General features: G+C 46.0%; 1 protein-coding gene across 13 annotated transcripts in view; it reads right to left on the reverse strand.

The window, feature by feature from the left end:
• The window catches only part of PEAK1 (pseudopodium enriched atypical kinase 1), a 344,458-nt gene that overhangs the window by 181,915 nt on the left and 140,518 nt on the right, over window positions 1-22,025 (reverse strand). For 4 of the 13 annotated variants that reach the window (XM_051834581.2, XM_051834582.2, XM_051834583.2 and 1 more), the window contains one exon: window positions 4,045-4,125. The exons of the other annotated variants lie outside the window; for them this stretch is intronic. The gene's annotated coding sequence lies outside the window, so the exon portion shown is untranslated. The remainder of the gene's footprint in view (window positions 1-4,044; window positions 4,126-22,025) is intronic. 13 annotated transcript variants of the gene reach the window in all.

Below are 22,025 nucleotides of genomic sequence, written 5' to 3' on the forward strand. Positions count from 1 at the left end.
GACGCGGCCTTTTCTTTTCTCCTTTAAAGCACCATAAAGCCGCTGCTGGAAAAACAAAACAAAACAAAACAAAACAACCCCTGCCTATGGTCTGAGGCCAGATACAAAGCTGCGGAGCAAAACCCGGTTCCATTCACGTCGCACCAAGCATCATCTGCCCGAATTCCCCAGCTGTGCGACGGCGAGGGCCTGGGAGCTGGAGCAGGCGGCTCGGCGGGGCACAGCACAGCAGCCGCTGGGCAGGAGGGACTGGAGAGGGCTCTGAGCAAAAACGGGCTTCCGCCAGGACCAGCCAGACGGCATCTTCTCCCGGCCACACCGTACAGCGCTCCTCTCCGCCAGGACCAGCCAGACAGCATCTTCTCCAGGTCACACCGTACAGCACTGCTCTCCGCCAGGACCAGCCAGACGACATCTTCTCCCGGCCACACCGTACAGCGCTCCTCTCCGCTAGGACCAGCCAGACGGCACCTTCTCCTGGCCACACCGTACAGCGCTCCTCTCCGCCAGGACCAGCCAGACGGCATCTTCTCCCGGTCACACTGTACGGCACTGCTCTCAGGCTGCCTCCTACACCAACTCCATCCGTCACTGGTTCCCTCCCTTGAGTAGAACCTTTGGGAGCTCCTCCTTTTACTCATTCTAGAGCATAAATGTAGCCTGTCATCTTAAAAACTTTAATGTTGAATAAAAATTAGAGATTTTGTGAGTGATCACCGTCACACTACACAATCTAAAAAACCAGTTACTGTTAAAGGAGGGACAATTTGGGGACCAACTGAATGAACGAAACTTACATCCATACACTAGTTTCAAGCTTTCTTTTCCAATTAAAAAACTGTATCTTTTTACTGAAAGTTCCCAAGGGAAATCCATTTTTTTGCTCTGTATGGCAAGGTCATGGGCACAGACACACGTGCTGTTTCTAAGCAATACCTCCATACTTCAGAGAGGAAAAACAAAACTTGCACCAACAAAGTAGTGAAATAATTAAATGATTTTGTGTATACTTTAGTTTCCCATTTTCTACTGTATCCTCCTGAATTAACTTTTAACTTCTCCGTAGGTCAACTACAGTTTGAAAATACTTCACTATTTCATCTCCTTGAATTATTTCAGCAAGCATAAAGCATATCAATGGCTCACTACTTTTAAAACAATTTTTTGAACTAGAACCCCGGGTTCTAGTCCCAGTCGGGGCACCAGATTCTGTCCTAGTTGCCCCTCTTCCAGGCCAGCTCTCTGCTGTGGCCAGGGAGTGCAGTGGAGGATGGCCCAAGTCCTTGGGCCCTGCACCCCGTGGGAGACCAGGATAAGTACCTGGATTCTGCCATCGGATCAGCGTGGCGCGCTGGCCGCAGTACACTGGCTGCGGCGGCCCTCGGAGGGTGAACCAATGGCAAAGTATGACCTTTTTCTCTGTCTCTCTCTCTCACTGTCCACTCTGCCTGTCAAAAAAAAAAATTTTTTTTAAGATTTTTAAATTTTACTTGTTTAAAAGACAGAGTTACAGGGAGAGGTAGGGACAGAGAGAGAAGTCTTCCATCCGCTGGTTCACTCCCCAGATGGCTGCAATGGCTCAAGCTGCACCAATTCAAAGCCAGGAGCCAGGAGCTTCCTCTGGGTCTCCCACGTGGGTGCAGGGACCCAAGGACTTGGGCCATCTTCTACTGCTTTCCCAGGCCATAGCAGAGAGCTGGATTGGAAGTGGAGCAGATGGGACTAGAACCAGTGTCCATATGGGATGCCGGCGCTTCAGGCCAGGGCTTTAAGCCACTGTGCCACAGCGCTGGCCCCTCACTACTTTTAAACACAAGGATACTAAAACTCAGTTATCCTTATTCCTAATCCATGAATAAATGAAAACAAGAATTATATCAACTCATAGATCCTAGTTGTGGCTATTTTCTTAGTTCTGTGTTTCTGCTATTTATACCACTGTAGCACTACATTCGTGCTAGAAAACATTCTTATCTCCTGTTTAATTTCTTTTATAAGTCACTGAATTCTCACTTTCATATACAACAGGACTGCATCACTAAAGCAAGAAAACATGGTTTTATTGTTTTATTTATTTATTTGAGACAGGACCAAAGAAAGATAAATGGAGAAAAGCTAAAGAGCTGCCACCTGCTGGCTCTCTCCCCAAATACCTGAAATGGCCTCTGGCTGGGGAAGGAGCCGGGAGCTGGGAACTCAAGCCGGGTCCGACATGGATGGCAGGCACCCAGTCGCTGGGGCCCTAACTGCTGCCTCTCAGGGTTGCATTAGCAGGAAGCCGGAGTCAGAAGCTAGGTGACTATACGACCCAGGCACTCTGACACGGGATGCAGGCATCCTACTGGGGAGGCCGAACACCTGCAGCCAAGCTAAACTTTAGGCCGAGAGTCACAGAGCCACTGAGTTGAGGTCTAACTCTGCAGCCCAGAGCCAGTTCCCTTGGTCATGTGCAAAATGAAGATGACAACATGGGACCCACAAGGGCGTGATACGGTTCGCAGGGGACAACGGTGTGCGAAAGAGCTGTGAAGAGCTGACAGTGCCACACAAATCAAGAGCCTTGGTTTTTTCACCCATCGCACTGGAGGATTCAGTTAAGTCATCTCTGAAGACTCCACCCATAAACATGCTTTGATACTTGTGTTTGAAGCACGTTAAATAAAAACCCCCACTGCCAGGATCATTTCATCACTGTTAAGAGACTCAGGGAATAGGCCGGTGCCACGGCTCACTAGGTTAATCCTCCACCTTGCGGCGCCGGCACACCGGGTTCTAGTCCCGGTTGGGGCACTGGATTCTGTCCTGGTTGCCCCTCTTCCAGGCCAGCTCTCTGCTGTGGCCCGGGAGTGCAGTGGAGGATGGCCCAAGTGCTTGGGCTCTGCACCCCATGGGAGACCAGGATAAGTACCTGGCTCCTGCCATCGGATCAGCGCAGCGCGGTCGCCGCAGCGCGCTGGCCGCGGCAGCCATTGGAGGGTGAACCAACAGCAAAGGAAGACCTTTCTCTCTGTCTCTCTCTCTCACTGTCCACTCTGCCTGTCAAAAAAAAAAAAAAAAAAAAAAAAGAGAGAGAGACTCAGAGAACAATTAACCTTCTCATCTCACCGAATGAGTGCGAGAGCAGAGTAAGAAGTTTGTAGAGCACACAGGTCAGCAGGAAAGCTGGGAGTTAGGTCTGGGTTCTCCCGACCCCGTCTCAAAGTCCTGTCTCTCTCACGAAGGCCATGTCCGTCGTCGTCACTATTCTGGCCCGGCCCTGGCCCGGCCCTGGCCCAGCCCCGGCACTGAGGCCATCTGGGGAAGAACAAGTAGAGGCAATGTTTCCTCTCTCTGCCTCTCTGTAACTGCCTTTCAAATAAATAAGTACACCTTTTAAAGTCAGAGTTACACAGACAGAGAAGGAGAGGCAGAGAGAGAAAAATAAATAAATCTTTTAAAAATAAAATAAAAGGGGCAAACATCAAGTATTTCACTTGGCTGCTGGAATTAATGATGGAGGGAGCTCATCGCAAGGCCTCACAGCAGCACCTGCTACAAGCACTAGTTCCCTTCTCGGGCCTTCTGGACTGTGGGAAACAGAGAACACTTTCCCCTCTATTTCTCAGAGAACTTCCTTACATGCAACGTCTGTATGGGTCCTCATCCTCAGTGTCAACGATCAGGAGCGCCCGGCGACCGACCCTAACTAACCTGGGCACGTCGTGACGTATGGAAAGCAAATCGGGTTTGCAGCCCACAGATCTGAGTTTGAATCCAGCTCAACTCACTTAACAGCCTCCAACCTTGAACAGTTTACCAAGATGCACAAAGCTTCTCATCCTAAAATGAGAATGTCATCCAGTGTTGCATCACTTTGCTTTCCATATTCACAGCTGCACCGCAAATACGTGGAAAAGGGCCTGACTTCACTTTTGTGTCCTCCAAACTATCACAGCAAGGTTCAAGCCTCTAAGATTTGCTGCCGGGATAAGGCAGGAGACTGATTTTCAGAGGGATTCGAGAGTACAACAAACGAGTTACACTGTGGAAAGGAAAAGGACAAACCAAGGTAAGTGACTCCAACTCTAGGCGCTCTCTCCTTGCTTCCTTTTCTTTCCTTGTGGAGGGAGCACAAGTTGTCCTTTCCTACAGGACAAGGCAAAGTGAGGAATATGTTAGTGAGGGGCGTTTGAATCACACCTTACAACCAAGCAGTCTTAATTCACCATCGGGCAGAATCAAACTCCAAATCTTCTATCTGATGGACTTGTTTTTAAGCAATACAATAAGCAGAAGGTAGTTTAGCTGGCTGATGTAACAGAAAATACAAAAGGTTTAAGCAGCCATAACAATTTTGTTTAGGATAAATAAGTTTGTTTTATTATTAGTTTGTTTTATTTTCAAAGAATGGCAACAGTTTTGTTAAAGATGACTTAACTACTTAAGGATTACAGGAAGCATCACACCAAAATATCATAGGTTTTAAAATGCTACAGTTCTTAACCTTTTGGGTAGAAGGTGAGTGGTGAGTTATGGAAAACGATGAGAATTAGAAAAAGCTGTGAACTGAATCCACAGAAAAATGCACATATACACATCATATTTTGCGTATAATTTTAGTTGAGAAAACAAATCCAGGCATGTACTCTGTGGGTCTCTAAATCCTGTTGGTAGACATTGAGTAAACTCTGGTCTTGATTTTTTTTTAAAGATTTATTTATTTACTTGAAAGGCAGAGTTACAGAGAGGAAGAGGCAGAGAGAGGGGGAGAGGTCTTCCTTCCACTGGTTTACTCCACAGAGGGCTACAACGGCTGCAGCTGTGCTAATCCGAAGCCAGGAGCCAGGAGCTTCTTCCTGGGTCTCCCAAGCAGGTGCAGGGGCCCAAGGACTTGGGCCAGCTTCCACTGCTCTCAGGCCACAGCAAATCACGCCACAGGATCAGAAGTGGAGCAACCGGGACTCGAACCGGCGCCCATCTTTACCAGATACACCACAGCTCCACAGCTCCCACCCCGAGTTTTTTTTTTTTTTTTTTAAAGATATTTAAATTGAGAGGGAGGAGGAGCAGGAGTGAGAGTGCATGGGAGGGTGAGTATGGTGGGAAAAATCACTGCATTCCTAAAATTGTACTTATGAAGTGCATTAAGTTTGTACTCCTTAAATAAAAAGGTTTCTTTCGGGGGGGGGGGGGAAGATATTTTATTTATTTGAAAGTCAGAGTTATAAAGAGAGGGAGAGGAGAAGGAGAGGGGGGGGAGAGAGAGAGAGAGAGAGACAGCTTCTATCTGCTGATTCATTCCTCAAATGACTGCAAGGACAAGGGCTGGGCCAGGTTGAAGCCAGGAGCTTCTTCTGGGTCTCCCACGTGAGTGCAGGGGCCCAAATACTTGGGCCATCTTCCACTGCTTTCCCAGCCACATTAGCAGGGAGCTAGATTGGAAGTGGAGCAGCTAGGACTCGAACCAGCACCTATGGTATGCCGGTGCTGCAGGTGGCTGACTCCTTGAGTTCTTCAAACTGAGTGGGCTTACAGGATTTTAGAACAATAGCAGTTTAGGAATCAAGTAATACAAAGTGATAATAGAAAAATGGAGAAATATTGTACCCCAGTTTTCAGCATGCATGCATACGCACACACACAAAGAAAAAGGGAAAGAAAAAATGAGTAAGTAGTGACTCAGAGAGATGGAAAGAAGTAGGTCCTCACTGTGCTCAGGAACAGGGCAGTGTCCAACCCCACGCTAAGCCAAGTGAGACTGACGATGCGGAATTTAGAGCAAGTCAGCACCTTTGCGTTAGACTAATTTGTACAACAGAACCAGAATAAGAGACTTTAAAATAGTTTTTTTTGGTTATAAATATGTACTAGATCATCAGTGGCTAAATGAATAAACCCTGGAATTACACAAATATGTGAAAAAGTTGATCAAGTCACTTTCTTATCCTCAGGTTCTTCAAATACAAAAATAGACATGATAACACCTACCCTTGTAGGATTATTTTAGGAATAAAAGAAGATAATACAGTGCCTATAACACAGTAGGTGCTCGTGAAATGCCATGAACTAAAAATTAGTTCTTGTCAAGTGATGGAATTAGATAAAATATCAAAAGTCTCAAAGAGAACAAAATGTTTTCCAGCTGAGCAAAGTAAGTGGCAAACTCAGCACGTTCGCAGCTCAGCTGGCCATGTCTTCCTAAAACCTGTTCTTCAGCAGTGAGTGGCACCACAGCCCCCAGCACTCCAGCCAAGAGCTTGGCAGTAGCCTCACATTTCACCAACCACCTGCAAGTCTGGCTTCTCGAAACACTTCCCAAGTCTCCATCGTCAACTCCAAACCTAGAGGCAGTATCAAAGCCCAGGCTTGGCCGGCGCCGCGGCTCACTAGGCTAATCCTCCGCCTTGCGGTGCTGGCACACCGGGTTCTAGTCCCGGTCGGAGCTCCGGATTCTGTCCCGGTTGCCCCTCTTCCAGGCCAGCTCTCTGCTGTGGCCAGGGAGTGCAGGGGAGGATAGCCCAAGTCCTTGGGCCCTGCACCCCATGGGAGACCAGGATAAGTACCTGGCTCCTGCCTTCGGATCAGCGCAGTGCCACTGGAGGGTGAACCCACAGCAAAGGAAGACCTTTCTCTCTGTCTCTCTCTCTTTCACTGTCCACTCTGCCTGTCAAAAAAAAAAAAAAAAAAAAAAAAGATTTAAAGCCCAGGCTTTGCCTCCTAACAGGACCAGAGTAGTAACCTCACTCACCCTCACCATCCTTTTATCCTACTTCAAATGTATTTACCATACTGCTCCCAACATGATTAGACACCAAGCCCTATCGTATGTCTGGCCCCTCAATGGTAACCTGTCACAGAATAAAGTCCAAGTTTGATGCATGAATTCCTCAGTGACCTGGCTCATGTCCACTGCTTCAGCTTCATTTTCTCACACCACACCATATGGAACTGTCAATCTCGTGTATTCTCACGCTGCTCTTTTTGCCAGTCTATCCTCGTACCATGCATGAGAAACTCACTTGCTCTTCAAGTTTCGGGTACCGGCCCACCTTTTCTGGGAACCCTGACCACAGCACACACCCCTGTGCCACCAAGCTCACACATCATAATCGCAACAAGCACTCAGGAGACACCTGTTAAACGGAACAAAAATGAAACGAAGCAAACTGATGGCACGGCACCGTCTAACTCATCCAACCAAAGCCAGGGAGAAGGGAACTAGACGGGTCTCAGTGCCCTTCTTTGAAGAAAGAGACTTGGCCCAGGGATTCAACATGCGATCCGTCACAGATTATTGAAGACAGGAAATAAAAGTGAGGGAATAAAACAGAAGTGGAAGAGAGCGCACTGAGAGGAGGCTGAAGCGATGTGTATGGCAAGGACTGGAGGGATAGTAACAGCCAACGCAGACTCACAAACGCAGCCATCCTTACAGAGAGGCTTGGATGCCACAACCAATACCCCACCCAAGACTGACGACTGTTTCCTCTGAAACCGTATGGCATCACTGCCGTTTAGATACAGCCCTGCACTTCCATTAGAGCTGCATTAGTTGAGAAAGACGTTTTCATCTTTTATCGCTCTCCTGCATTCTTACAGTTTGAAGAAGGTATCCTTACCTAGCACTTACTGAAGAGCTCCATTCAATTCTCAAATTATATACAGTTTACGAAGTTGGAAAGAGGTAACAGGCTATCTCTCTTACAGCAAGAGCTAGCCATCGCACGACATAATATTAGGATAGTACGTTGCTCCAAATCAACAGGGAAAAATAAAAATACAGTAAGCTTAATGTTCAACTCACAGTGGACTTCAACTATCCATATTTTGCTTTCTCATTGCAATAATTAAAAAGTACCAATCTTGGTGCCAGTACCATGGCATGGCAGGTTAGGCTGCCACCTGCAGTGCCAGCATCCCATATGGGCAATGGATTGAGTTCTGGCTGCTCCACTTCTGATCCAGCTCCCTGCTAGTACACCTGGGAGAACAGCAGAAGATGGCCCAAATTTTTGGGCTCTTGCCACACATGTGGGAGACCTGGATGAAGCTCCTGGCTCCTGGCTTTGACCTGGCCCAGCCCTGACTGTTGTGGCAATTTGAGGAGTGAACCAGCAGATGGAAGATTTCACTGTCTCCTCCTGCCCCCCAGATCTCTGCCTTTCAAATAAATAAATAAATAATTCTTTTTTTTTTTTAAAGTACCAATCTTTAAACTTCAATCTACTGGTCATAGTGCAGAAGAACAGATCAGTGAGGTATTTTCATATGAAAATTGAAGATTAAGGTCATCTACCAAAAATAAGGAGAGGGGGAAAATGCATTCATAATCACCATTTTAAAATAAAAAGTTTATTTTTATTTATTTGAAAGGCAGACATGAGAAACAGACAGATCTTCCATCCACTGGTTTATTGCCCCAATTCCCACAACAGGTGGGGCTAGGACAGGCCAAAGCCAGGAGTCAGGAACTCCACCTGGATCTCCAGTGTGGGTGGCAGGGACCCAAGGGCTTGAGCCATCACCTGCTGCCTTCCGGGCATTAGCAGGAAGCTGGAGTAGAAACAGAGGCAGGACTCCACAGTAGGCCCTCTGACAAGAGATACAGGTATCCCAAGTACCTGATTAGCCCACTGAGTTATACCATAACCACTCCTAATGATCCAAAATCTACTTTTTTAGTAAAGACAGAAAACATTTACTCTAATTCCTTAGTTAAAAGGCCAAAGATCAGTCAGAGGGGGATTAAGTCAGAAGCATTCACTGGCCAGTAAACCAGCCATCGGAAACTGAAGCAACTCCAAACGAAGGTCTGTATGACTTATTTAACTGGGCATCTGTAAAATACCCCGAGTACATCTCTATACCAAGGAGAAGGGTGATCAGAAAACACGCATGCTAACCGGCACAGAACCACTTCGGATGTACAAGTCCCTGCATGGGGTCCTAGGTCCTGTTGTCCTTGACTCTGTAAATGCCAATTCCTCGATTTCAGGCTTACAGACAGTAAAAAGTGAGATACAAGGCTGAGTGTTAAATTTCAACATAGCATTGACAGTGTGTCAGAAGGTACGGGCGATTCTCACTCTCACACAATACCTGTCATTTTAAAACTCCCCTACTGATATGAACCAACATTCATGAATGAAAGGTTAAAAAATCCTTTTGAGCTGTGGTATTCAAGCAAACTGACAGATACGGATGCACACATGCTAGTCTTCAATTATGAAATCTCCTCACACATAAACACCATTATAAAATAAATTTTGCAGAGAAGAGGGACTGATAATGTTGCAAGCTTGCTACAGAGGATAACATCAGGCATAAAAGGAACTGACAGCCCACCAAAGACGCTGACAGCCACGTAGGCCCACGTGGGCGGGAGATGATCGTTTAGATTCTGTCACTGTCACCTGTGCTTCCCCAGTATTCCAGTTCAGGAACACGTTCTGGCCTAGGGACTGTGGAACTGCCCACCTGAGCTAAATTAGTGCACTCTTTGCCTCTGGTATGCATTCATTTGTCACTAAGAAGGTTACATATTTCTTATGGTCACATTCTCAAGTATAAATTAGGGCTAATGTCTGCAGTGTACAAATGGAAGGATTATTTCTAAAAGTTTTTTTTTGTTGTTTTCTGAAAAGATTATTTGAAAAATATTTATTTATTATTATTTAAAAAGTTTCAGAGAGAAAGGGAGGATGAAAGAGAAACAGAGAGAGATAAAGAGATCTTTCATTCATTGGTTCCTCCCCAAATACCTATGACAGCTGGGGCTGGGCTAGGACAAAGCCAGAGGCCAGGAAGTCACACATGATTGGCAAGAACCCAAATTCTTGGGCCATCATTTGCTGCCTCCCAGGTATGTCAGCAGGATGCTGGATCAGAAATGGTGTTGGACTTGAGCCCAGGCATTCCCATACTGGGATGGATGCGGGCATTCCAAAAGTAGCTTAATCCATTGTGGCATATGCCCACCCCAAGATAATGGATTTTTTTTAAAGACTTATTTATTTGAAAGTCAGAGTTACACAAGAGAGAGGAGAGGCAGAGAGAGAGGTCTTCCATCCTCTGGTTCACTCCCCAGATGGCCGCAACAGACAGAGCTGCGCCGACCTGAAGCCAGGGGCCAGGAGCTTCCTCTGGGTCTCCCACATGGGTACAGGGCCCAAGGACTTGGGCCATCCTCTGCTGCTTTCCCAGGCCACAGCAGAGAGCTGGATCGGAAGAGGAGCAGCTGGCACTAGAATCAGCACTCATATGGGACACCGGTGCTTCAGGCCAGGGCGTTAACCCGCTGCACCACAGCACCAGCCCCAAGATAACAATTTTATAGTCCCCGCCCCCACACACAACTGATTCTTGTTATTTATGGTTCTATTATAGTGTCATAGACGCTGAATTAGCGAATACTGAATCATTATTTCTGGAGAAACGGGACATAGAGGGTTAGGTTCCCACAAGCTTCTGGATACAACACTTTCATCGTGTGATCGGTACATAACCTTGTTTTAGATTCTGTTTAAAAATACCTTATTAATTATATATTGTTGATTTATTAACATAAAACTCACAGCCAACAGAAAAATTCATGACTAAGCAAAGCAAATACAAGTATTTCCTCCTTAATGTATATGACAGTATTTTCTTTTGTTTAAAAATTAATTAATTGAGAGATCCCAGTCACTGGTTTACTCCTAGATGCCCGTAATGGCTGGGGATAGGCCGGGACCAGAGATAGCTGCTGGGAATGCATTTAAAGTCTTTCACATGAGTGGCAGGAACCACATTTTCCTTGAGCCATCATTACTACCTCCCAGGATCTGCATTAGCAGAAGGCTGGACTCAGGATTCGGAGCCAGGAACTGAGCCCAGGAAGTCCAGCGTGGGGCAGTGCCTTAACTGCCAGGCTGAACACCTGATGCTTTTGGGCTTAGGATCACTACATCCCACTTCAGTGCAACACTTGGGTATCGTGTCAATCAACAAAATCACCAAAAATAGCAGAGAAAGTGTGAAAATCGTGTCGTGAAGTAGTTTGTCACCTTGTTTTACTTTGAGAATTTGCACACTGAGCAACTCAAATTTTCTGAAACTATGAACACGCAAAGTCCGCAACCAACTGTGAAAACACGGCAAGTGCGGATTTGGGGTCACCAATAAACTTTAGCAAGTGGGCGAGTCTACAAATATGGAATCCGTGAACAGTGAGGATCGACTGTGGTGTGCGCAGTCATCCCTCAGTCCCCGTGGGCTGGTGGCCCAGGATCCCCCAGATGCCGAGACGAGCATGTGCCTTCAAGACACTGGAGCAGTCTTTGCATATAACCTGTCCTCCTACGTGCTGTCCATCATGTCTCGATTACTCATGATACCTATGCAGCACGAATGTAAATGCTGTTATGCCACATGGCTTAGGGAAAAAGGAAAAGGGAGAAAGTGTGTATGTGCTCAATACAGACTCTTTTTGTTCCCTGGATACTCTCAACCCTCTGCCGTGGAACCCACAGGCGCGGCAGGCCCACCGCATGTGTACATGAACACTTGACACGTGACCCATCGCACGGGGAAAAACGAGCAGCGGCACTGTCCAGGGCATTTCCACTTCACTTGCTGGATCCCACCACCCGAATGTCCTGTCAGCACTTCAGACTGGGAAGACCAAGCTCACCGTCCTTACCGACCTCACACCCAGCTTCGGCGATACCCATCCTGGGACCCCGCTTCCCTTCTCCACATCCCAGCCAGACACCACGTCACACTGATTCCTCCCCTGAAATATCTCTGTGAGCTCTCTCCCCCACCCAAGCCCCTGCAGTGTCACCAAATGCCCTTCTGGCACGTGGGCCAGGAGCATAGCTTCCTGACTGCCCTCTCTCCCTCACACTCAACTCACAGGCTACATTACTGTCAGTGCTCGCTTTTCTTAACATTTATTTATGTATGTATTTGAAAGGCAGAGTTAAACACACACACATGCACACACAGAGGCAGAGAGAGAGCAAGAGAGAGACAGAGAATCTTCCATCCACTGGTTCACTGTCCAAATGGCTGCAACAGCCAGGGCTGGGCCAGGCCGAAGCCAGGAGACAGGAGCTTTCCCTGGGTCTCCCACCTGGCCGCAGGGGTCTCAGCACTTAGGCCATCTTCCCCTACCTTTCCAGGCCATTGGCAGAGAGCTGGATTGGATGTGGAGCAGCTGGGTCTCAAACCGGCACCCATATGGGATGCCAGCACTACAGGCAGCATCTTTTACCCACCCACTATGCTACAGCACCAGCCCCAGTGCTTTCTTTTTAAAACCCAAACCTAACCATACTCCTCACTTCCTGGTTCCTATTTGCTAGGCGTCAAATTTCTTGGTATGGTACATATGTCCAGGGATGATCTGGCACCAAACCATGTTTTTCGACTCATCTGCCGACAATCATCCCTGACAAGTCTACTCCAGTCACAGCAATCTGTCCCCATTCCTTGGATACCCCATGACTTTTAAAGGCCCTTTATATATCTTAGCCCTCCTCCTACTAGGAATGTTCTTCACTTCCATTCTCTGCTTGCCCTTAAAGTCTCCACCGGGGTTATCTCCTTGCGAAGCCTGTCCTGACAGCTGAGTTGGCTACTCCACTTTCCTGCTTCCAAAGTCTTGTCACACTATTCCATTACAAAATCTCTTAAATTCAGTTATGATTACTAAGAAAGTACAAGAATGTACAAATAGTGTTCATGGGCATGGCTGTGTGAATTCACGGTATCACTGCCCACTCTAGTGTAGTATGCTAAGTTTCTACTAGAAGTATAGAAGAGAGAGAGCGAGAGGGAGAATACAGATCTATAATAACTAAAAATCTAATTTACACATGAATTAAATGGAACATTACTTTTCTGCTCACCCAAGAGGCCCGGAGCTGTGTGGTCTAAGATTAGTATAAAGGCACAAGACAGACATTGTGGGGAGCAACTCGGACTAGACTGTTACTGGAATTAAGACTTATTCTATGCATCTGCTCTCCCACAATATGGCGCTGAGAAGGGAGTAACAGCTTCTACAGCTGCCTCCAGTTCAACCAATAAACTGTAGGACCTGCTCCTGATTGGAGGAGAGCAGCGTACTCGGCGTGTGGGTAGCAGAGTTGGGATTGGTGGAAGAGGACTATAAAGGAGGAGAGAGACAACATGCACCAGGAACATCTAAGAGGAACATCTGAAGGAACACCTGAGCAGCCCCCGAGAGAGCCGGCCGGCGGTGTGCCGCTCCCCCGCGGAAGTGGGGAAAGTGGCTAGGGGGAACCGCCCTTCCACGGAGGTGGAAGGATCGGCAGCCAACCCGGGAAGAACCAGCAGCAAACCCGGGGAGGGCCGAGCAGACCAAAGAACAGCGCAGGGTCCTGTGTCGTTCCTCCGCGAAGAGGGGGAGCGACAAGACATCAAGTTCAAGGCTCTTCCTATCTTTATGCTCATCAGGTGTGACTTGTGGCTTCAACACTGCATGTCGTGGATGCAGGCATTACCCCTGTGGTCTTGGCAGGAAAAAGGACAGCATCAGTCACACATTCACTCCATCAACAAGAAAAACAAAAGCCCTTCCCCAGTGCCCTCGGCGAGCTTGGCTCGTGCCACGCTGTCCACATCTGCTGGGTCAGTGTTTGACGGCCTCATCTCCGTGAGGGCAGAAACTGGTTTTGTGCTTTAGCAACCAATGCAGTACCAGCACATGGAAGGACTTTGTAAGAGTATTGACAAGGAATCAGGAGACCTGAATTTTTGCCTACACAAAATGCTCATTCCTGCTGAACTTCAGCTGAGCTGAAAGGTAATGCTCATCTCTTGCCAGGGTTGTTCTGGGGATAAAGAAAATAAAACAACATAAATGTACTCTGAAATACATAAAATGCAAAAACACATGCATTTTAAACACAAAGGTTCTTCTATGTCTTGAGAGGCAACTTGGAATTCTCACGGAACTTGCCTAGAGCGTCTGGCACACAACAGTGTGACCTAACAATTAAATGCCATCAATAACGGCAATGAATGCTGGACATTGGCTCAAGCTTAGGTGAGTTGTTGGCCTTGCCGTTGTCCTTCCATTGCTATAGGAAACTAAGCTAATCATAACTTATATTTACACCTTGTCAAGGAAAAAATGCTTTATAAAATAAAAATTATGTGTCTACTTGCAATTATGTGATATATACAAGTTGGAAAACGAGGACATGACCATCAAAACAAATGAGTTAATAGAGAATAGCTGACATCAAATTCCAATCATCAATTAACAATTACTATCAATGAATGGAAAGTACTGAAGTAGGTCGAGATCCTAAAGTACTTCTAAGTAAATCCAGTGAAAAATAAAACAGTGGAAGCTCTGAATATTAGTTTTCCTTTAGTAACCTTGGTTGAGTTTATAAACAGTACCTTCTGGGAGACAGCATGGCTCAAATGCACGGGCCACCTTGGTAGTCAGCACTATTTCTATAAATGATAAACTCAATGGCCTATTTTCCAAGTTTTTATTAAGTGGTATATTTCTTTTCTTTTCTTTTTTTTTTTTTTTTTTTTTTTTTTTTTTTTTTTTGGACAGGCAGTTAGACAGTGAGAGAGAGAGAGAGAGACAGAGAGAAAGGTCTTCCTTCCATTGGTTCACTTCCTAAATGGCTGCTATGGCTGGCCCACTGAGCTGATCCAAAGCCAGGAGCCAGGTGCCTCTCCTGGTCTCCCATGCGGGTGCAGGGCCCAAGCACTTGGGCCATCCTCCACTGCACTCCCAGGCCACAGCAGAGAGCTGGCCTGGAAGAGGAGCAACCAGGACAGAACCAGAGCCCCGACCAGGACTAGAACCCGGTGTGCTGGCGCCGCAAGGCGGAGGATTAGTCAAGTGAGTCGCAGCGCCGGCCATTAGGTGGTATATTTCTAAGCATAGTATTTCTAAGCATAGTATGTACAATATAAAACGGTAGCCAAAACTAAGAGAAAAATGACAGTTATCAATCAATGAGATCTATAGAAAATTCTCGTGATAACTGCATGATAACAAACTTCACTTTCACTGGATTTAGAAACAATACAAGGGTATTTCAAAGAGTGCACGGGAGACAGAATTAAAAGATAAGTATTTTCATGCAAAAAAATTGAAACATATGCACATATTTTCATAAGATTCACTTTCCATGAACGATTTGAAGACCTTGCACAGAGGCATTCTAGAAGAACAGTCACCTTGGCTTAGTTAACTCAAACATTCAACTACCTTAACCTTATTATCATAGACCCACCATATTCTGACTCCTGTAAGCAGAAACTACCCTCCATGTAGCTTACCATGGAATTATTTACTGCTGGAAACTGACTCATCTTAGTCCATAACACTGCTTCAAAACTGTGGGCTGATAAATGCCCGCATGGCATGGCTTAAAGCATCCTGAGGTCACAAATGGAACAGAAAAATTCAAGAGTGGAGCAGACTTATACTAGCATCTGTAGGAGGAACCTCTATCTAAGCACCAAGCCAAAATGTTAGAATGTTAAGAATGAGCTTCTGTTTTATGGTTCTATCTACCCAGCTCCAATTACATAGATTTTTGTTTTTTAACAGAGGGAGAAAGAGCAGGCTAGTCTGCTTATCTGCATACGCAGCTCTATCCACTAAAGCTTCAACAGTTAATATTTCTCCTACAAAGAAACTCTGGGAGTCTAGGAATAAGCAATAAACTGTCAATGTGCCAGTGTTTGCAAAATTAAAAGTTGTGATATTTACCATAAGGAGGAATTTTAAATATTTAATTTTGCAGTTAGAAAAGGAAGAATATGAAGTGTAAGGTTCAATGCTGTTTAAAACATGTGTTTTCTCTCATTCAAAGCTAAAAAAGGTTTGAGGAGAGGAGAGAGAAGCAAGTTAGCGTGAATGAGAAGTACAAGGGCCACCGAGGACTTAGGAGGAGCTGACCCTGCCGTGCTTTCTGCGGCACACGGGCGAGATCTCTGAAATGGCAGAGTGCACATTTACCCTGCCACACGGTGCCATTAACTGTGATAGCACTTGGGAGGCCTCATGTTCAAAGGGACCCATTTTTTTATTTTTAAAACTGAAAAAAAAATATAGAATGAAAATATTTTAAAGAAGGAAGGAATACAGGGAAGGAAGGATGGAGACGAGACAAGACAGACAGACACACATACACACATACACACACACACACACACACACAGAATTTAAACTTCGGCCCAAAGTATCATGAATTGCAGCATAGAGAATGTCCCAGGAGATCAATCACTGTCATATTATGACATCAAAGATCAAAATTCCAGGTATTCTAAAGTGGACCCAAATCGGATTTAATCAGAAGTAATCAGCTGTAAAAAATGCAGATCTGAGAGGTCCAGACTACACTCTACTGCCATTCCCTGTTAGGGTTTCAAAGTGAATTTGGAAGAGTTTAGAAGATTTGTATTTGCTAAAATTAGGTCTCAGGATATGTGCAGAATGTGAAATGCTTCCGCGAGCAGCTGGCCTGCTGGGCGCGATGAGAAAGTCCCACCACCATTCTAACAGAAAGAGCACGTGTGTCCCCGCAGCTACTTACAGCCCACATTTCCACTACTTCTAGTAGTAAGGAAAGCAAAATATTCCAATTTCCAACTCACTCCAGGCAGAACAGAAAAATCGCACCTTCTTAGAAACTTGTGTTAGCGGTACACCAAAGTAAGTGCTACCAACCCCTGTGGCCGCCTCTTCCCTAAACACGTGTCACTGCCGCTGACAACAGCTCGTCCTCCAGGAGGACTTTCATCATCCTGTCAATAGCCTGGTCAAGCAGGTGAAAACACTGCTCACAGGGGATTCCCTCAGCCCAGTGTGCTATTTCTTCAACTCTAAAACCTGTAGCCACGTGACATCTGAGGGTAGGATAAGAAAAAAGAGAAACCTATTAGGTTTTAATCCCCAAATCCCAAAGATACTGCTCTTCTTTTCTTTTTTAAAAGATTTATTTGAAAGGCAAAGTTTACAGTGAGAGACAGAAAGAGGGAGGGAGGGAGGGAGAGAGAGAGATCTTCCATCTGCTCATTCACACCCCAAATGGCTGCATTGGCTGGAGCCGGTCCCGTCCAAAGCCAGGAGCCAGGAGCTTCTTTCAGTCTCCCACATGGGTCCAGGACCCTAGGACTTGGGTCATCTGCTGCTGCTCTCCCAGGCATATTAGCAGGGAGCTGGATTGGAAGTGGAGCAGCCAGGACTTGAAAAGGCACCCATATGGGATGCAGGTGCCATAGGCAGTGGCTTTACCTGCTACACCACAACGTGGGTCCTTTACTTATTTTTTGAATGGCAGAGTGAGACAGAGAGGAGAAGAGATGGAAAGAAAGAGATCTTTCACTTGGTGGCTCACTTTCCAAATGGATGCAACAGCTACAGCGGGGCCAGGCTCAAGTCAGGAACCAAGAACTCCAATCCAGGTCTTCTGTGTGGGTGGCAGGGCCCACGCACTTAAACTTTCATCGGCTGCCTTCCTAGGCTCCTTAGCAGGAAGCTGGATCAGAAACAGAGGAACAAGCGCTTGGCTATGGCTTATCAGCACTGCAAGCAGCAGATTAACCCACTGAGCCACAATGCTGGCCTCAACACTGCTTTTTAAACTACAAAATTCATTGGCTTCTAAAAATTCATGGCTTACATTTTAAGTTTTAACCTGATAAATATTATTGGATATCATAAACAATTCCATTAATAAAAGTTACATCAAAAATTTCTACTTTTTCTGTGTTAAGTTCCAGGTAATAATTATTATTTTTTGACAGGCAGAGTGGACAGTGAGAGAGAGAGACAGAGAGAAAGGTCTTCCTTTTGCCGTTGGTTCACCCTCCAATGGCTGCCGCGGCCGGCGCACCGTGCTGATCCGAAGCCAGGAGCCAGGTACTTATCCTGGTCTCCCATGGGGTGCAGGGCCCAAGCACTGGGGCCATCCTCCACTGCACTCCCTGGCCACAGCAGAGAGCTGGCCTGGAAGAGGGACAACCGGGACAGAATCCGGCGCCCCGACCGGGACTAGAACCCAGTGTGCCGGCGCTGCAAGGCAGAGGATTAGCCTAGTGAGCCGCGGCGCCGGCCCAGGTAATAATTATTAAAAGGAAAACAAGTAGATTGAATTTACATTATTATAGAAAAAGTGGCTCTTCAGCCCAGTTATTTAAAAAAAAAATGCTATAGCTGCTGGTGTACTGAGAAATATCCAATGATGAAAGGATGTTCCTGTTTTTCATCTATGCCTTTACTCAGACAGTATTTGTGATGCACTGCAGATTTCCCTGGGGTTTTGCACAAAAATTCTGTTCACCAGAATCACACACTTGGACACTTACAGAACATGTGAACCAGGCGGCCGGGCTGATGGCAGAGCAGGACTGGCTTCGTCCTCCTCGGGCACCTCAGTGACAGACCCCTTAAGTGAAGGAGTCTCCCCTGGGAACACAAGCACCTCCCTTCCACACTGCACAGAGCTGCTCGGCTGTAGTACCACACTGCTTGAAACAACTGCCATTTTCTGTGACCGAGGTATCTGTGCACCGGAGAGGCAGCCGGCGGAGCGGCTCCAAGACTGTATATGCTCTTTTCATGTACTGGCGTGGGGTGGGTTGGGGAGGAGAGCTTGAATAAAAAGGAAATTGGAAGCAGGGGAGGAATTCTGCTATAAATAGGCAGAATTTTCCATTTCCCTGGCAGCCATGAGGAATCCAACAATGTAAAAAACAACAAAAAATATTTCTATGAGCTGGAAAGGATTTCTCTGATGAACTAATAAAAAAAAAAAAAATAAGCAGACTGGGCAACACTGGGTCAATCACTCCCTGCTTCGAAACCAGCCACTCAGAGCACAGCAGAGCCAGTGAGTCTTTAAGTGGCAACAGATTTTAAAGGAATCTTTTAAAATGGCAGTAATCTGTATGCCTGACTATGCTACAGTATTTTTTTTAATTGTGGCAAAGAAAAATGAAATTGACATTCTTGTTTAAAGATTAGGTTCCTGGGGCCAGCACTGTGGCATAGTCATGCCTCTGCCTGCGGTGCCGGCATCTCAAAGGGGCACCGGTTCATGTCCCATCGCTGCACTTCCACTCCAGCTCTCTGCTGTGGCCTGGGAAAGCAGTGGAAGGTGGCCCGAGTGCTCCTGCCCCTGCACCCACGTGGGAGACCTGGGAGAGGTTCCTGGCTCCGGATCGGCCCAGCTCTGGCTGCTGCAGCTATTTGGGGAGTGAACCAACGCATGGAAGACCTCTCTGTCTCTCCCTCTTCTCTCTGTAACTCTAAGTCTCAAATAAATACAGAAAGAAAGAAAGAAAGAAAGAAAGAAAGAAAGAAAGGAAGGAAGGAAGGAAGGAAGGAAGGAAGGAAGGAAGGAAGGAAGGAAGGAAGGAAGGAAGGAAGGAAGGAAGGAAGGAAGGAAGGAAGGAAGGAAGGAAGGAAGGAAGGAAGGAAGAAAGGAAGAAAGGAAGAAAGGAAGAAAGGAAGAAAGGAAGAAAGGAAGAAAGAAAGAAAGAAAAGAAAAGAAAAGAAAAGAAAAGAAAAGAAAAGAAAAGAAAAGAAAAGAAAAGAAAAGAAAGGAAGGAAGGAAGGAAGGAAGGAAGGAAGGAAGGAAGGAAGGAAGGAAGGGAAAGGAGGGAGGTAGGAAGTAGATAAAGTCCCTCCCCACTATGTGAATTCAAGAATAATGTGAGTACATTCCATTTATATCACATCCCAAATTGTCCCCTGAGTAGGAAGTGGGAATTGAATAATATGGGTATGAAATTTACTTGTCTCTCAATCAGAAATTAATGCCAATTTTTCAGACTATTCAACATTTATTCCATGACAAATATTTATTGAATCTACCATGTTCCAGGCTCTTTAATTAATTATTCAGTCATCCAAAGAACATATCTTAAAATCTTAACATACTGCTGATCATATGGTTTCCAAAGAGGTAATTCTTATTTTCATTGTTATGTTTTCAACTTTTAAAGGAAGAAACCTCAGCTATTTAAAGACAGTTTAACAAGGTACTGTTGTTGTTTGTCAGAATCTATTTATCTTTTATTTCAGCTGAAAAAAAACTAAAATGAAGCCAAGACATAGTCTTGGTTTAGTAGCAATTAGGAGAGTCATTTTCAGCAGTTTTTCTCAAATAAAAAAAAAGTCAAGTATTTTAGGTCAAGTCACAAAAAACAACCTGCCTCTGACTCCATTTACTATTTTTTTAAGATTTTTATTTATTTATTTGAAAGTCAGAGTTACTCAGATAGAGGAGAGGCAGAGAGAGAGAGAGGTCTTCCATCTCCCAATTCACTCCTTAACTGGCCGCAACAGCTGGAGCTGTGCTGATCCGAAGCCAGGAGCCAGGAGCTTCTTCTGGGTCTCCCACGTGGGTGCAGGGACCCAAAGACTTGGGCCATCTTCTACTGCTTTCCCAGGCCATAGCAGAGAGCTGGATCGGAAGTGGAGTAGCCAGGACTGGAACCAGTGCCCATATGGGATACTGGTGCTTCAGGCCAGGGTGGTTAACCCGCTGTGCCACAGCGCCAGCCCCTGCATTTACTATTAATGAAGAAAGTCTGAAAGCTTCCTTTGTATATTTAATTCCTATGAAGGAACTATGAGGAGCCCCAATGACTGTCCCTTATCACATTTCTTACCTAAACTCTGACTGCTGGATAGGATATAATGGATTCAATGCTCTTTTCAAAATTATCCTTCCTGAACATTTAATTCAAACTGCATCATGTGCCCGCATGTGCTGAGCCCTCAGGGATCACAGATTAGGACAGAACAAGATCCTTGGACTTACTCTGAATCCTGTCTAAGAATTCCATTGTTTGCTCAATCACTGGCAGCTTCTCTTCCTAACAACACACAAAACCAAGTTCCTTCCACACTTCCAAGAAACCATGCCTCCTGCCAGTCTCCTTAGAGTGGGCGGGGCTCCACGGGAGCTCCCTGTTCACCGCTCCAGGCAGTACTAGGCAGAAGAGGAGGGTGAAAGGCAGCGCTAGGTATCACTCCTCCTCCTCCTCCTCTTCTCCCTGCCCCAGCTAACCTTGTATTTCCACTCCTGGCAATGTGACAGGCCAACAAAAAGCAATGAACTACTAAAAGTCATCCATATAAAGTTTCTAAGGTTATTTCTATGATTTTTTTTCCTTGTAATAATCCCTTCCATGAACTCTCTTATGTCCCATCAGCCCTAAAAATTTAGGTCCATAATTCTTCCAAGGAAGACATTCTACCAAGTAGTCATGATACAACTATCAAATTAACAGGGGCCGGCTCCGTGGCTCACTAGGTTAATCCTCCACCTGCAGCTCCGGCATCCCATATGGGCTCTGGGTTCTAGTCCCGGTTGCTCCTCTTCCAGGCCAGCTCTCTGCTGTGGCCCGGGGAGGGCAGTGGAGGATGGCCTAAGTGCTTGGGCCCTGCACCCACATGGGAGACCAGAAGGAAGCACCTGGCTCCTGGCTTTGGATTGGCAGCGCACCGGCCGTAGTGGCCATTTGGGGAGTGAACCAATGGAAGGAAGACGTTTCTCTCTGTCTCTCTCTCTCTCGCAGTCTAACTTTGCCTGTCAAATTAAAACAACTATCAGACTAGCAACAATAAGTCACTGTCATATGTACATGCCCCACTCAAGTCTCAACCATTTATCCCAGTAGCATCACGAAGGACACCGTTTCTCTGCATGTTTCCTGGTCTCTTAAAATTTGGAACAGTTCTAAAGCTTTTCCCTGACCTCTGACCATCTTTTGAAGTTTGAAGGTTACAGGCTAGGTATCCTGCAGAAAGACAAGTTTAATTCTTTTGTTAAGTTTCAGTTACACATTTTCTGGCAGAAGTGTCAGAGGCTATGTCCCTCACAGCACCTATCAGACAATGCGTGGCTGTATTAAAGTGACTTTCATCACCTGACTGAGGGGGTACCTGCCAGATACCTATCTGAAAAATCACCTTTTCCCTTCAGACTTCGTGGATACTCTGTGGGAGGTAATATGCCACTATGTAAGTAGTTCATTCCTCATCA

This window comes from Oryctolagus cuniculus, chromosome 12 (assembly GCF_964237555.1).
Source record: "Oryctolagus cuniculus chromosome 12, mOryCun1.1, whole genome shotgun sequence".
NCBI lineage: Eukaryota > Metazoa > Chordata > Mammalia > Lagomorpha > Leporidae > Oryctolagus > Oryctolagus cuniculus.